Below are 16,304 nucleotides of genomic sequence, written 5' to 3' on the forward strand. Positions count from 1 at the left end.
TTGACTCTAGGTTCAATGCCATTCATATTCTTATTTTCCTAGTTATCCACACCTAGGAATCATACTTGACATGCCACTCGTGAATAACCTATGTTCATCGACACTAGGTTCATTATTACCTTTGTTTAACCTATGTCCTTGACACTAGGTTCAATGCCACTCGATCTATAGGTGCATTTATGTCAACTTACACATATCCTTTACTTAGCATTCTTATCTTATCATTATGCATGCTTTCTAGTTTATGTCATTTTAACATATTCTCACAATATGGATCATACATTTAGCTCATATGTTTACATAACATACATCTCAACATGCCTTTAACATTTTACTCATGCTTCATCAAACATTTCTATAACATGTCACAAGCATTAGCTTAGCGTTCTTACATTACGTCAATATGCATACTTTTAGCATTTCCTATTATGACAACATACATTTCTCAACATACAACTTATATGATCATTACTTGGCACATATTACATGCATTACTTAACATCTATCACATGCATTCATTCCTTAGCATCTTTATCATGGCATTGTATACATTTATTAGCATCATTATAGTGCATTCTTACTTAACATTCTTATTACGCATTCTTACTTAACATTCTTATCATGCATCAATAGTGAAACACACTACACTTTGGCATGAAGGCGACCTAGTCGCTTCGGTAAGCACAACCCACCTTTTAACGCTTTCCGATTGCTTGTCGTCACTTGCAATCGGCCTCCCGCGGCACCCGTGACCCGGTTTGGCCCAAACTCTTGCGCGACCACCCGAACGGCCACCAATCCGCGATCCGTCTATTCGGGAGTTTATTCCCCGACACCACGATGCTCCCGATCCATTTTCATAATTTTTGGAGGCTTATCCCGCGTGCTGCGGCTATCTGTACCGAAACAGATTGTTTCGTCAATAACTTTGCGTACGCTCGTCGGATTGTCGAACCGAGCGCACCAACGCGTTCGTTATACCCCCAATTAGGTTTGTATAGGGTCAATTGAGATCAAAACCCCTCACAAGCAAAAGCCCTCTTTTTGGAGCCCTAGATGCAATTATAGCAAAATACTCCAATTCATCTCATGAATCAAGTATAAACCATCTATTTAGCATCAATGGGTTCCACTAAATCCATTCTTAGAGCATATAACCATAGCCATGAAGATCTACCATTAGAGCTTCAAGAAGCTTACCTTATCTAAGCTTCAAACTCAAGGAAGAAGATGAAGAGGATGAAGCTCCATCTCCTTGTCTCCTTCTCCACCAATCTCTTCTCCTTTTGATCCACTTCTAGAGAGAGGGAGAGGGCATTCTAGAGAGAGGGAGGAGTTCCTCTCTCAAACATTATGTGTGTGTGTGTAGTGTAAAAGAGGGAAGAAGAAAGAGCCACATACATTAGCCAACTTCCCCCAATTTACAACATTGCCATCAGCCCAAACTGGGCATTTTCGGGGTTCTGAGACCGGTCTTTGCGGTGAGAGACCGGTCCCCGAAAGGCCAGAATTCCAGACTTAGCCAATTTTTCAGTATTTTCAGCCTTTCCCCTTTTTCACTCCGTTTTCGCTCGTTTTCGCTCGTTTGACCTCTGTTTCTTTTCAAATCGAACCGAGACTCTCCAAACATGTTTTCAAACATGTTTTCATCATCTTTTCATCCACGCTAATGCCGGATTTAGTCCATGGTCCATCATAGCCTTTCGGGTCCCGTTTTCGCGCCCTATGCGCACCGAAACACCCGAATGCTCCCGAACTTCGCCGGAACGACTCTAATGGCTTTCTAAGCTAACATACATCGTAACTTCATGAATTAGAAGTTCGGTATATTACACTTGCTTGATAACTGTTGTTATAAGCAAACTCTGCCATCGGTAGATGCTGCGACCATCCTCCCTAGAAGTCAATCACACAGGCTCGAAGCATGTCCTCGAGAGTCTGTATAGTACTCTCTGACTGCCCGTCACTCTGGAGGTGGAAACCTGTACTGAAGTCTAAGCGTGACCCATAGCATCCTGTAAGCTCCTCCAAAAATGGGATACAAATTGGGGGTCTCGATCTGATACAATAGATGTAGGTACCCCGTGCAATCGCACAATCTCATCCAAGTATACATGTGCGAGTCTCTCACCAGTCCATGTAGTGTGAATAGGTATGAAATTCGCCGATTTCGTCAACCTATCCATGATCACCCAAATAGCATCATGCCCGGCCTGTGAGCGGGGCAAACCCATCACAAAGTCCATGGTGATCTTCTCCCATTTTCATACTGGTATTGGTAAGCTCTGCAACTTCCCCGCGGGAACTCGGTGCTCGGCTTTCACCTATTGGCAAGTTAGACATCTAGCAACAAATTCACCAACGTCTTTCTTCATCCCGGGCCACCAGTAAAGCGACCTTAAGTCTTTGTACATCTTGATGCCTCCTGGATGTATAGCATACGGTGCTCGGTGTGCCTCTTGAAGAATTTCTTCTCTAAGTGCTGATTCCGCCGGTACACAGATCCGTCCACGGAAGCACATCAGTCCAACACCGTCCACAGAAAAGTCATCGGTGCAACCATCAATCATCTTAGCTCGAATCCTCTGCAACTCCAAATCGGAGACTTGCTTTTCTTTAATCCTCTCCACAAGAGTAGGTTGCACCACCAAAGTCAGCAATCTCAAAGGGGTATCAGGAGCCACAACCTCCAACTCCAACAACTTTATCTGCTCGATCAACGGCGGTTGAGTAACCACAAGCATCGCTAAGTTTTCCGTCGATTTCCTACTTAACGCATCCGCCACCACGTTAGCCTTGCCCGGGTGGTAAAGAATAGTCAAGTCATAGTCCTTGAGTAGCTCCAACCATCTGCGCTGCCTCAAGTTCAACTCCTTCTGAGTGAATAAATACTTTAAGCTTTTGTGATCCGTATACACTTCGCACCGCTCGCCGTAGAGATAATGGCGCCATAGCTTCAATGCAAAGACTACGGCCGCGAACTCCAAGTCGTGAGTAGGGTAGTTTCTTTCATAATCCTTCAACTTGCGAGATGCGTACGCGATCACTTTCCTGTCCTGCATCAGGACACAACCCAATCCATTAAAGGAAGCATCACTATAAATCACATACCCTGCTCCAGCAACTGGTAGGGTCAGGATCGGGGCGGTAGTCACTCTCTACTTCAACTCTTGGAAGCTCCTTTCACACGCATCATTCCAATTGAACTTGGTGCCCTTATGTGTGAGCCTCGCGAGGGGAGTAGATAATCTTGCAAATCCCTTGACAAACCGTCGGTAGTAGCCGGCCAAACCAAGAAAGCTCCGGATCTCCATGACGCTCGTCGGCCTCGGCCAATCCTTGATAGCCTGAATTTTTCTCGGGTCCACGGCTATGCCTGATCCTGAAATCAAATGGCCCAGACACGCCACCTCTCTAAGCCAAAATTCACACTTTTTCAACTTGGCATAGAGCTTCTTTTCCCGAAGTACTTGAAGTACAAGCCTTAAATGCTCCTCGTGATCCGCATCACTCCGGGAATAAACTAAGATGTCGTCGATGAACACCACGACAAACATGTCTAGATAAGGCTTAAAAACACGGTTCATCAAATCCATAAAAGCTGCCGGGGCATTAGTAAGCCCGAACGGCATCACAGTAAACTCATAATGTCCATACCGTGTTCTAAAAGCCGTCTTCGATACATCCTCAGGTCTGATCCTCAACTGGTGATATCCCGACTGCAGGTCGATCTTGGAATACACACTAGATCCCTGGAGTTGATCAAATAAATCATCGATCCTCGGTAATGGATACTTATTCTTGATCGTGACTTTATTAAGTTCACGGTAATCCACGCACAAGCGAAGTGATCCATCCTTCTTCTTCACAAATAGGACTGGTGCTCCCCAAGGTGACACACTCGGTCGCACAAAACCCTTGTCCAGAAGGTCCTGTAGCTGTGCCTTCAGCTCCTTCAATTCCGCCGGTGCCATCCTATAAGGCGCCTTTGAGATTGGAGTAGTCCCAGGGACGAGATCTACCACAAACTCAATCTCTCTATCAGGTGGCATGCCTGGGAACTCCGCTGGAAACACATCTCCAAACTCCCGTACTACGGGGATATCCTCAATCCTGGGGGCATCATCATCACCCCTCAACACAAGAATAGCCAAATAGGCTACGCAGCCTCTACTAATCAACTGTCTAGCTCGAGAGGAGCTAATCGTCATCGCAAACAGCAAACTCTGGCATCCTCGGTACACAACCTCCGCCTGCCCCGGCTCTCTAAACGTCACAGTTCGATTCTTGCAATCAATAGTGGCGTAGTACTTGGTCAACCAATCCATGCCCAAAACAACGTCAAACTCTCCAAGTTTATGCAAAACTAGCAAGTCCGCGGGCATGATCCACTCTCCAACCCGAACAGGGCAACTGGGGCAAAACTCTTGAATATCTAAGGAGTAATCGGGTACAACGACTCGTCCCGGATGCAACAAAGGTGTCAATGGGATGCCATGCAACTCGGCAAACAGCCGGTCTATGAATGAATGCGATGCACCGGTATCAAATAATGCTCGAACTCGAATACCATAAAGTAAAATGATACCTGCGATCACATTCTCGGCTGCCGCCGCCTTCTCAGTTTGGGTCGCGTACATGCGCCCGCTCGGGGCCTGTCGTGACCCCTCCGCCTGCCGCTGAACTGGCGGCCGTCCAGCCTGGTGATGCGCAAAAGGTGTCCCCTGGCTGAGACCCGGTAAAGCTGGTGCAGATGCCGAAGATGGTGCTGGTGCTGGACCCCTCGGGCAGTCCGACTGGAAGTGGCCCTCCTGGCCACACAGGTAGCACCTGCCCCGACTGCGTGAACACTGCCGTGGAAAATGGCGACCACCGCAGATCACGCAGCGCGGAGCCTGACGCCGATCAGGTCCTCCTCGCTGAGTAGACTGGCCACGTCCTCGCGACTGGCTCTGGTGTCTCGGATGTCTCGGCGGCCTCCCTGAGTGCGCCTGACTCACACCCTCAGCCGCGGGCCTCTTGCCTTTGCCCTTATCCAAAGCCTCTCGCCGCTCCTGCAGGTCTGCTGCTCCACTCTCTACTATAAGCACGCGGTTCACAACCTCCCGGTAGGTTTGGAGGTTGGAAGACTGAACAAATCGGAAGATCGAAGGCCGCAATCCCCGCTCAAAGATGCGCGCCTTATCCTCGTCGTCCCGAACCACGAAAGGCACACAATGAAGGAGCCGGGAGAACTCTCTCTCGTACTCAGCCACAGTCCTGTCCCCCTGGCGTAGATTGCGCAGGTCGTGCTCCATCTTCCTCTTGACACTGTCAGGGAAATAATGCTCCAGCAGGAGTTCCTTGAACCTCCGCCAAGTAATCGCCGTCAGATCCGTGCTGGGGTTGTGAGGAACTGAATTCTCGAAATACGAGGATTATACTTCATCTAGGATCGACTAACTGTCGAGAGAATACCCTTTGTGGGAGTTAAGAATGCCCAAAACACAAAAAGTGCTTTGGAGTTGAGTCCGCGAGAGCAAATAGGCAAAATCTGGACTCAGCAGATTTTTGCTCTCGGGGACCGGTCCCTGGAGGGAAGGACCGGTCCCCGTAGCTGAGGGTCGCGGGGGAGGTCGATGCGACCGGTCCCTGGCTGAGAGGACCGGTCCCCGTGCGCGACACCCGCGAGAGGAAGCCTAAATTTGGGTAAGTCCTGAAGGTTCCCCTTTCGGGAACCAGTCTCTCAGGAGAGACCGGTCTCCCAGGGACAGGTCCCTCAGGTGAGGACCGATTCCCGAACGCGAAAAGTCCCCAAACTGCAGGGAGAGCTCTCGGGGACCGGTCTCCCCGACTAGGGACCGATCCCTCTGGGCGAAAACAGCCCAGTGACAGCAGGTTGAGAGATGAAAAGTAGAGGGACTAAAGTGGATTTTGTTACAATAGAAGGGCATATTAGCCCACTCCCTCTCTCAGCCTCTCATTTCCCTCTCTCTCACTCTCTTTCTCTCTTGCTCTCTCTCTCTAGAGAGAAGAAGAAGAAGGAGGAGAAAGAGAAGAAGAATGAGGAGAAGAAGAAGAAGAAGAAGGAGAAGAAGAAGAAGAAGGCTTGGAGCATCTTCCTCTCTTTCTCTCCTCTCCATTGGTGTAGCTCAAGAGGTAAGCTACAAACCCTAGCCTTGTAAACTTCGGGTTTTTGGATTTTTTATGCTTTGGAATGGGTCAAATGGACCCCAAGCATGCTTCTAAGTAGATCAATCCCATGAATCTAGGGTTTTATTAGTGGGTTGCTATATGTGCAACCTAGGGCTCCAAATGGGGGCATTTTGTAAAGTATGAGATTGATCTCATTTGAGGCCTTGTAAACCTAATCGATAGGTGCCCAAACGCGGGGGCGAAGTCGATTTCGCGATTCGTTGAGCGGGCTTGGAGCAATCGGCGAAATACGGTCGTTTTGGCACTATCTTGGATCAAGGAAGGCTAAAGCCTTTTCGTAAAGCTTGCCGAGGAGCGTTTCTAGAGCCTCTACATTGATAAAAGGTGGGGGGCGCCATCCCGAAGCTTTCGAACTCCTTTCTATGTCTTAGATTGCATTTAATATCAGCTCTTACATGTTGCATTGTAGGATTGCATAGTAGCTCCATTCCTTATGCTTTCTAAATGATAACCTAGTGTACTTGGAACGCTTGGTGACTTAGATAGGTGAGGATTTGGTCGGAACGTGGATCCTATGATGCGAAAGAAAAGAGATGAACCCGATGGGGGTATTGATGACATAGGAAGTAGTGGATAGTGTTAAAGAACACGAGTGGCATCCAAATGATAATTGATGACGAGTGGCATTAATTTAGTGTAAACAACACTAGAGGTTTGAGAACCTAGAAATAGGTGGATCCCTTAGAAATGCCTTGTGGACAAGAACTTAGTAAACCTAAGTGGCCTCACATGGAGAGGTTGTCGACTTGATTGAGTATAGACCCTAATTGTAGGGCATCCTCACTTGGAGAGGATTTGATTGGGTTGTGGACCCTAGTAGTAGTGTTCCCTCACTTGGAGAGGATTGGATTGGGATGTTGACCCTAGATGTAGGGTATCCTCACATGGAGAGGATAGATCTTAGCTCACAGTCTGCGTTTTGGGTGGTACAGCCATCCTATCCCCACATGGAGGGGATTGGCGTCGAGTACTCCGGAGTGTCGCGCGACTAGGACTACTTGGAGGTCCGGACCACATGGAGGTCCGCAGATGGTCCCGGGCTTGGGTGCACTTGGAGCTCCCTCCCCACTTTGGGATTGAAAGGTGAGTCATAGGCGAGCCCTAGGGCCTCGCCACAGATTGGGTAAATGAAAGGTTAAAGGTTTAAAAATGTCATTGAACATTGCTATTCGAACATGGATCGAATTTGCTAGCATGGTAGCCAACCTTTATTATATGATGCATGCATACATATTCATGATTATGGGCACAGTAGCATAGTTTTTCCTACTATCGCATTTACAGTTTTCAGATACATATCTATCTATCTATTGTTGCTTGTGCCCACTTGGACCTAGTGGGGAGATCGGCAGAGTCGGCGGCCGAGCCCACTGGGAACTATGGAAGATAGTTCTCACCCCACTCTATTTCCAGTGGTAGGTACAGGGTTGCCGAGGGAGGACCGCGGCAAGGGCATCGCGCCTGATCAGTGAGGCCGCGGTAGTATAGTAGCTTTTCTTTTTGCATTAGTTCGCCTATGTATTGAGAGAGATTCATTGTAAGTAAGGATTTGGAGAGCTATGTATTTTGGATGAAAAAGAATGTATTCATTTAAAGAAAATGATGTAATGAAAAGAATGGAACTATTGTAATAGTTAGCAAAGTCCTCTCTTTATTTCACATGTTTAATCTTGTGGATTACTTGCTCTTTGTTTTGCCGGCACTGTTTGTGCCCCTGGTGAATGTGTATGTTTAGAATTTAATTTCCTGGGTAAATTCCTGTACACATTCCTGTTGCTAAGCCTTGGGCGGACAGGGGAGGTGCTGTCCGTTCGGCGGACCGCCGCGGCGCCCGAATCGTGCCAAATTGGTAGTGGTTTCGTAGCGGGGCGTGACAGGGGTTGTCCTGGATGTCCAACCACCACCGGTAGGCCTCGCCGTCCAAATGATGTGTGGCGAGCCACACTCTATCCCTCTCCTCGACGAATGTGTCCCGAAACAGCTTCTCCATATGCATGAGCCATTTCTCCACGATCCAATGATCCACGTTCTCCCCGTCAAAGGTCCGGGGGCTGCATCTCCTGAACTCACCAAGGATCTCCATGAGCCGATCCCGCTCAGCTCCCTCCACCATCACGAGAAAAACCGCCCCCGCTACAGATACTCGCGCTGGTGGTGCCGCGATGTCCTCTCACCGAGGTGCCGCCGCTGGTGCCGTCCTAGAAGCGTCGAGTGCAGGGGACGACACCCTGAGCGCGACCACCTCTACTGGTGCGGATGGTGTAGGGATCTGAGTCTCCCTGGCAGCCGCCTGCTGCAGCAGAAGGTCCTCCAGGCTCTTCATCCGCGTTTCCTGTCGAAGCGCGTGTCCGCCTGTCGCGTCACCAGATCAGTGAGGGCTACCAGCTGGCCCCTCAACTCACGGACCTCACCGGATCCGGAGCTAGCGGAGGTCTCGGGCTCCTCGAGATGTGCCGCATTATCAGCTCCCGCAGATTGAGAGCGTGTAATCGACATAGTCACTACAAAACATAGAAGCGCAAGTTAGTAACCGGCGCTATCGAATCCCCGCTCGAATAACAATACCAAAATCATGCGAAAGTAAGTAAGTGTTATCCACAACTGACTCCCGATGTTACGTTGTCGGCCGCTAACGTAACCCTCCGCGAAGTTAGAAGTCATACACTGCGATTCAACTCCAACTTTTTAGAGTTATCATAAGACCCAATCGAAATACTTTCGCTCACAAGTCAAATAGACCTCGTCTCTCACGAGCCTAAATCCTATAGTCCAACCGGCCTAAACTTTGCTAGGTCCACTAAGACTCAACCCTAGGCTCTGATACCAAATTAATCTGTCACGCCCCGGGACCAGCAGAGGCCTTCCCAGTAGCGCGCCCAGACCAGCCATATGTCTACACATATAAGGCGTATACAATAACAGTGGAAATAAAGCAAGAGATGAATTACAACTAGAGATATCAGAGCAAGTACACATCTAAAATCTAAGATAAAAGGAGTAGGAACATAACTAAATAATAAAGAGGAAACATAAAGTTGTACAATATCATCCCAAAATAGTACACAAAAGGGTGGCCCCTAATACACTAGTACAGCTCTCAACCTCTCTAAAATAAAAACAACGAGAGGTAGACCACCTATCAACTCGTCACTCGCCGAAGAGCTAGCTCGAAACAACGCCCTTCCCTCGGTCCCTAGCCTCTCCCGGCGTGGAAGGCTCTCAAAGGAAACATAAAAACAGGGCGTGAGAACTATAATTTATAGTTCCCAGTAGGCAATTACTGACCTCAGCTCAATGCACCACTAGGCCCCAAAAGAGAAAAAAGGTAAGTCAAAAAGAGCAATAGTAATGAATAATTTGCATTTATAAAGGCATAATTAAAATGCTAAGATACTACATTGTGTCAATTAAGATGCACATTTATTTCGTTATGAACAAGTATGTCCCCACAGGACCACAAGTAACAATCATGATTTGCTTTATGAAATTATGAAGATCATGCTCTACTATGGTAAACAATGTTTATATGAATGCAGTAAGCAACATCTCCTAGCATATTACATGTATGTATGTATACTCAAGTGTCCAACACTATGCTAGAAGCAAGTCCAAGTAATCCTACCACTACTCTCTATCTAGTAGTGATTAAAACCCATTCATCGCCGTGTCGATTTTCATTTCCAATTAAGAACCTATCCAAGGTAGTCCAGCTTGTGCCGCCTAAGTGCCTGTGGTAGCCCAACATTCCTGCTCTTGGAATGTGTCTGTCCCACTCGACCCCGTAGGCTTCTCAATACCGCACGAGCGAATATAGGTCGCGTAGGCTAACTCCGGAGTGCCGGCTTGTAGGGAGCAACCTTCACAAGCTTGTGCGAATGAGCACAAATGGCAAGCAAGCGTAGTCAAAACTCAAGTATCCAATCCTCATGTCTCAAACATGGCAATAGCTACTAGTAACCCAATGGTCTAGCTCTATGTCACAATGTGATATCCCAACATTCACTTGCTTAGTGCCTCTTCATGACACTTAAGCACCACAACTAATCAAGCCCGAATCATGTTCTATGTTCCCATTTAAGACATTAATACCAATGTTCACTATACCCCGGGCCCAATGCCTCTTTATGACATTGGCCCAAATTCTCAAATAGTCTAAGTCCCCAAGCCTCTCTAGGCTTCCAAAGTCCCTAATGTCACAATTGGGCATAAAGGTTAAATGCATGATAGCAATGTTCATTTTCATGATAAGAATTATGGTTCCAAATCCCAACCAGAATGCTATGTCTTACATGCATGCACTCTACCACATAGGGGTCCAAAATTTACTATACATTATATATGCATGTTAAGCATTCTAAAATTCATAATAAATATATCTAATATGATTACGCATGCTTTTTCATTTAACGATACTCAAATCATCACAAATGAGATTTTCTCATTGTGTGGCTAGGTCAAACCCACCGAACCGTCGCGGAATCCTTCGTTTCGCCGAACGAAGTTGTCCACGAGTCTCTAAGTACCCTAAAAGTAGGGAGCGAAGAGATATACAAACGTTACGAGTAACTCTAGGCTCAAACTTTAACCATTACAAGCAAAAGAGCAAAACTCACCTACAGAGTAGAAATTCTCCCTCAAGCTCCAAAAGGGAGCTAGAATCCTTCCAATCCAACCCAAAGGAAGATCCTAAATCAAGAAATTGAGCCTCAAAAGTCCTAGATCAAAAAGCCCCAAAATCAACCCTAAAATCCCTTTCTAGAGTTCCATCTCCTAAAACCAACAAGACATGGTCTAGAGGGAAGAAATGGGCAACTAACCTCTTAAGAAGCTCCAAACTAAGCTCCAAGGGTGAATTTCTCCTCTCTTGCAAGCTCCAAGTCCAAGCCTTCAAGCACCAACAAGGTGAGAAGAGAAGGAGAGGAAAAAAAATGCTCCAAGTCCACAAGCTAGACCCTCCTCCTCTTCTCCTCCTTCTTCTTCTTCTTCTTCTTCTTCTCTATCAAGGGTGTTGGGAGAGTGAGAGGAAGAGAAATGAGGAGAAGAGAAGGTGGGGTGGCCATATAGGCCATCATATGTAACAAAATCCAAAGAGACCCCTCAAAAATCCAATATTGTATCAGCCCGGTCTGGGCAGTTTTCGCCCAGAGGGACCGGTCTCTCCCTACATGGGACCGGTCTCTCAGGTCGAACCCGAAAAACCAACGTTCGGGAATCGGTCTCTCCCCGCACGGGACCGGTCTCCCCGCGTGGACGCGCTCCGGGACCAGTCTCGCGTGCCAGGGACCGGTTGCCTCGCCAGCTGCAGCAACACTATTCACTGGGGGACTGGTCTCTCCTATCAGGGACCGGTCCCCGAGAGTAAAAACTCTCAGGACTCGTCCAGAACTCAGGTTTTCGAACTTTTAGGTTGGAATGTCATCTACAACCTTCCACTAAGTGTGGGAAAACCTCGAAACACCAAACCGCAACCACTCGAACCTTGCAATTTGTGAAAGTTCAGTGTGCTACACTTGACTTAGTAGACTATGAAACTGCTACTTTGAGACGTAGTGATAGGCCATTGATATCTATTATTTCCATATTTTAGACATGATGACATAGAGATAGGCCTTTGAGACATTCGATGTATATTCCATGTTTGTAGACATGAGGACTTGGTACTTGAGACGGATCTTACGATACTTGCCATTGTGCTCATTTGCACATGCTTGTGAAGGTCGCTCCCTATAAATCTGCACTCCGGAGATAGCCATCGCGATACATATTCGCCGTGCGGGATTGGACGCCGAAGTGGATTGCCGTGGGCTAGGCTCATCCCTAGGGTGGGGATGTTGACTACCACGGGGCCATTAGGCTCGGCACCGGCCAAACAACCTACGGGTGGGTCTCAGGGCCAGACAGCCTTCGGGCGGATCTCTTCAAATTTGACTTTGAACATTCATCGTGACATGTGAACAGTGACTAGAATAGTAAACTGGACATTTTACTATTACATTGTGGACTTTATGTTGGTTGCCCATTCGCTCGTATTCTTGGTTTAGCTTTCTTACTTATGCTAAATCATGCTAAGTAGAGATATCTTGTGGTAGCAAGTATTCGTATTTATTTACTCGTTGTACTTATCGCTCTTACTTATACTTGTTTACTGACCCTTTTTTGTAGCTCTTGGGCCTAGTGGTGCATTTCACTGAAGTCAGTAATTGCCCACTGAGAACTATTATTTAATAGTTCTCACGCTCTCTGTTTTATGATTTTATTTCAGAGCCTTCGGCACCGGCGGAGGCACGGGATCGCAGCAAGGGTGTCGCCTAGCTTGATAGATAGCAGAGCTCGCTTTTACTCCTAGGTGGTTACTCTCTTTTTGTGTTTTTGTGAGAGAGATTTTGTACCATGTATAAAGACCACCTATGTACCTTGTTTAGCTCTTGATTTTTGGACTCCTATTGTATTACTTTATGTTTTTACATAGTGGATTTAGCCTTATGTTCCTTTCCCTTATTGCAGCTTATAGATATACTTTGCTCTGATACTTCTAGACTTTCTTTTGTTGCTTTATTTATCGCTTTGTTATTTCTTTTATCGTTTTGTTCTAGACGCCTTGTATGTTTTAGACATACGACGGGTCTGAGCACGCGCCGGGCGGGCTTCCGCTGGGTCCCGGGGCGTGACAAGCTTGGTGCTAGAAGATTGCCCATCTTGAGTCCTTTTGAAGATAGAGAAATCTAAAACACAAAACTCAAGATAAAAGATTAGTCCAATAATCGTAATTATTTGTTACCATCAAAATCTAATAAAATATTAGGGCCACTAGGCCAACAATCTCCCCCTTTTTGATGATGACAAATAATGTGATATAATATTCAAATGAGTAGAGAGCAAAAAAAATAGAATACTCCCCCTAAATATATGCATGTATTTAACAAGCATATAACACAATCAAAAGTATAAGCAACCATATAAGCAACCATATAAGCATATATCAACACGTGAATAACGAGGTTCACATCACATAGTCATAGCATGATATATCACATCATAAGTTTTCTCCCCCTTTGTCATCACAAAAACAAGCATAAAGGAGACTAGCAAAAAATGATAAAAGCATAAAATAGAGTATAGAGACAGCATAAAGGAAAGCATAAAGGAGAATAGATCTAGTCATCCTCTTCATCCTCTTCATCATCGTCCTCATGACCCGTGGGCGAAACCGGTGGAGGCATAGTGGAGGAAGATGGTCGATCAACGTGGGGTCCATACGCGGCATAAAAGGCACTAGAAGGTCCAAAGAGAGAGTCCATATATGTCTTGATGCCGGAAACATCCGTTTGTAAAGTATGCAAATGTTCTTCCATCCTATCAAATCGATGAAAAACTTGGTTTTGAAAAGCCATAGGAAGAGGAACATCCATAGGCGGAGGCACAACGGGTGGCGGCTCAACCGGTGGAGAGGGTGCTCGTGGTGGCGACGCATGAGGCATAGGATCATCTGCAGGGTCGGCATTGTCATCACTATCTTCGCTAGGTTGATCAATTACATGTTTTCTTACCCAAATGCTATGACGATTTTTCTTGAACCCAAGGATGGAGAAGGTAGCCGTAGTGATAGCGGAGGGATACTTCATCGGCCTCACGTCATAAAGATCAAAAGCCATGAACTCGAGGACAGCGGTGAGCAAAGAGCCATAAGGAAGTGAGCGCGAGGGATGAGAAGCGGCGGCGGCCATGTGGCGAATGATGATATACCTCAAATTAACTTGGATTCCCGCAAAGAGATGATGAAGTAGAAAAAGATACATCTTTTGAACGGCGGTGTGGTGACCGTCCCGAGAAAAAACTACTTTAGTAAGAAGAAAGTGGGCGAGGCGGTGAGGGAAAGAAAGATTAGAGCAATCTTCTCTTGAAGTAGAATCTTCACAAAGAAAATGATTGCGGAGGTGCGCCTCGGAAAAAGTAGGAAAGTTCCAAGTATTGGTTTGGTAATAGCAAACGCCGTCATTTGGAATGTTTAAAATGGTGTGAAGAATGATAGGATTAATGGCAAGAGCACGTCCCCGATAGCGAAAAGTAATGGTAGTAAATTCGGAATTAAAAGTAGCATTTGCATAAAAAGTCCTAATTAGGTCCGGATAAAAAGGTCGCGAATTTTGAACAAAAAAATCCAACCTACTTGTGTGAGCCTATCCAAAAGTTCATAACAATCAAAATTTAGATGATGAATGTTACGGCAAGGTTGAACGGGACGACCTAAAAAAAATTTATCTTGAGCTTCCCTAGAGATAAAACTAAAAGCATCAAAGTCATCATTTGAATAATCTCTATGTGAGGAAGGGCCACGAGATGCATTTTTAGTTCTAGGCATTTGTCAATTTTTAAAAAAAAAAAAATCTAGGGTTTATGCAAAAGATGAACAAAATGAAAGATCTAAAATGAAATGATGTAGATCTAGGTAGAGAAAAAGATTATGTTGCACAAGGTACAAGAAATTTGTAAAAAAAATTTAAAAAAAAAAGGGAAGAACATGGTTAGGGTTAACAGCAGAAAAGAAAAAAAGAAAAGAGAAAAAAAAAATTACCACAGATGGGGAGAAATGAAGAGGAAATCCGAGTTCTGGAGGAGATTTGGGCGGAGCTGATGCGGGCTGGGCGCAAGAAGTGGGTGACTGGACTGGGAGGAGGAAAGAGAAAAGAAGAAAAGAAAAAAAATTGAAAGAGAGAGGGCCTGTCGGGTACTGGGACGACAAGAGGGCCGGGGGTTTCGGGCGCGAGTGCGAGCCGACGCGGTCGCCCGGATCCGCAACCCAGAACCCGCCAAGGCGGTCAAACCGGCAGGGTGGTCAAACGGAGTTTCGGGCGCGGGTGCTGTAACACACTGGATGTAGGATACCGAACTTCCGAGAGTTCGACGAAAGTGCCGTCTCGCTCAATGTTTTTATGATTGACCCTACAATTAGTTTACATGAAGGGTTAATGTGAAATCAAGACCCCCATATGTCCAAAAATTGCATTTTGAACCCTAGGTTGTCAACTTGTGGAAAAAATTGACAAATTGATCTATGAGATTTAGGCAACAAGTCATGGTCTATTTTAGCATCATTGACTTCAATATCCATTTTATAGGCATGATAATGAAGCCTAAAATTCTAAAGCCATTATAATAGGTTTGAAGTGCACTAGGGTTTTCAACAATGTTGGAAAGTCCATGTCAACTCAAAATAGCTACAGAACCAATCTAACTTAGGCTCCAATAGGTTCCTTCAAACCAATTCTAACCATAATACCCTATCTTAAGAATTACCATTATAGGGTTTGAGCTGACCTCTAAAAGGTTCTCTCAATGAGGGAAGAGGAAAGAAGATCGATCTTCCCTTCTTGGTCTCTACTCTTTCTTCTTTCCTTCTTTTTTCCTTTCTTTTCCATTCTGCCTTTCTTCTTCTTTCTCTTTCTTATCTTGTTCTTTCTTTCTTTCTAATTTTTTATGAGAAAAGGAATAAGAGTGTCAGATGGGAGAGAACTAGAGAACGAGGGGAATGTGTGTATGTGGGTGTGTTTACGCTGGCAACAGCCACTAGGCTGCTGTAAGACAATTGCACAACCCCCTCTCACACGTATTACAACTTTGCATTTTCGAATTACGCAACAGTCGGGCCTTCTGATGTCCGTGTTCGCTCCCCCAAATTCGACAGAGCTCGTTTATATGTACTTAGCAGATCATATTTCAGTTTTAACAGTTCGACCCCCGTTTGGTCACCGAAAACTGTCCGAAATGTAATCGTTAGTGGATTATGTCATTCGATTTTATTATTTTCTCACCTTTCCGGTGTCAAAGGCTTGAAACTTAAACTAGGTCTCTATAAAAATAATTCTGACATAATCCTTGCAAGTTTCATAATTTTCTTGAACGTGCATTTCTGTAATTTATTCTGCCATTCCATTCCTCACATGAAAAATTCTATAATCTTCGTTTGTCGGCGTCCGATTTCCGACAGGTCATTCCAACTTATACTTTACTCCAATGATCCAATAAAATAGTATCTCACACTATTTTTATCTTATTATTTTTTATTAATAAACTCCGACATACTATCCTATTCTCGGTAACTTCCTATTTTC

The 16,304-nt window shown here is 45.6% G+C and overlaps 1 long non-coding RNA gene across 1 annotated transcript in view; it reads left to right on the forward strand.

Moving 5' to 3' along the window:
• LOC109704766 overlaps nt 1–12,689 on the forward strand; it is a 14,988-nt gene extending 2,299 nt beyond the window's left edge. The window contains exon 2 of the long non-coding RNA XR_002214484.1: nt 12,458–12,689. This is a non-coding gene — a long non-coding RNA (uncharacterized LOC109704766). The remainder of the gene's footprint in view (nt 1–12,457) is intronic.
• The last annotated feature ends 3,615 nt before the right edge of the window (nt 12,690–16,304 follow it).

Source organism: Ananas comosus, unplaced genomic scaffold, assembly GCF_001540865.1.
Source record: "Ananas comosus cultivar F153 unplaced genomic scaffold, ASM154086v1, whole genome shotgun sequence".
Taxonomy (NCBI): domain Eukaryota; kingdom Viridiplantae; phylum Streptophyta; class Magnoliopsida; order Poales; family Bromeliaceae; genus Ananas; species Ananas comosus.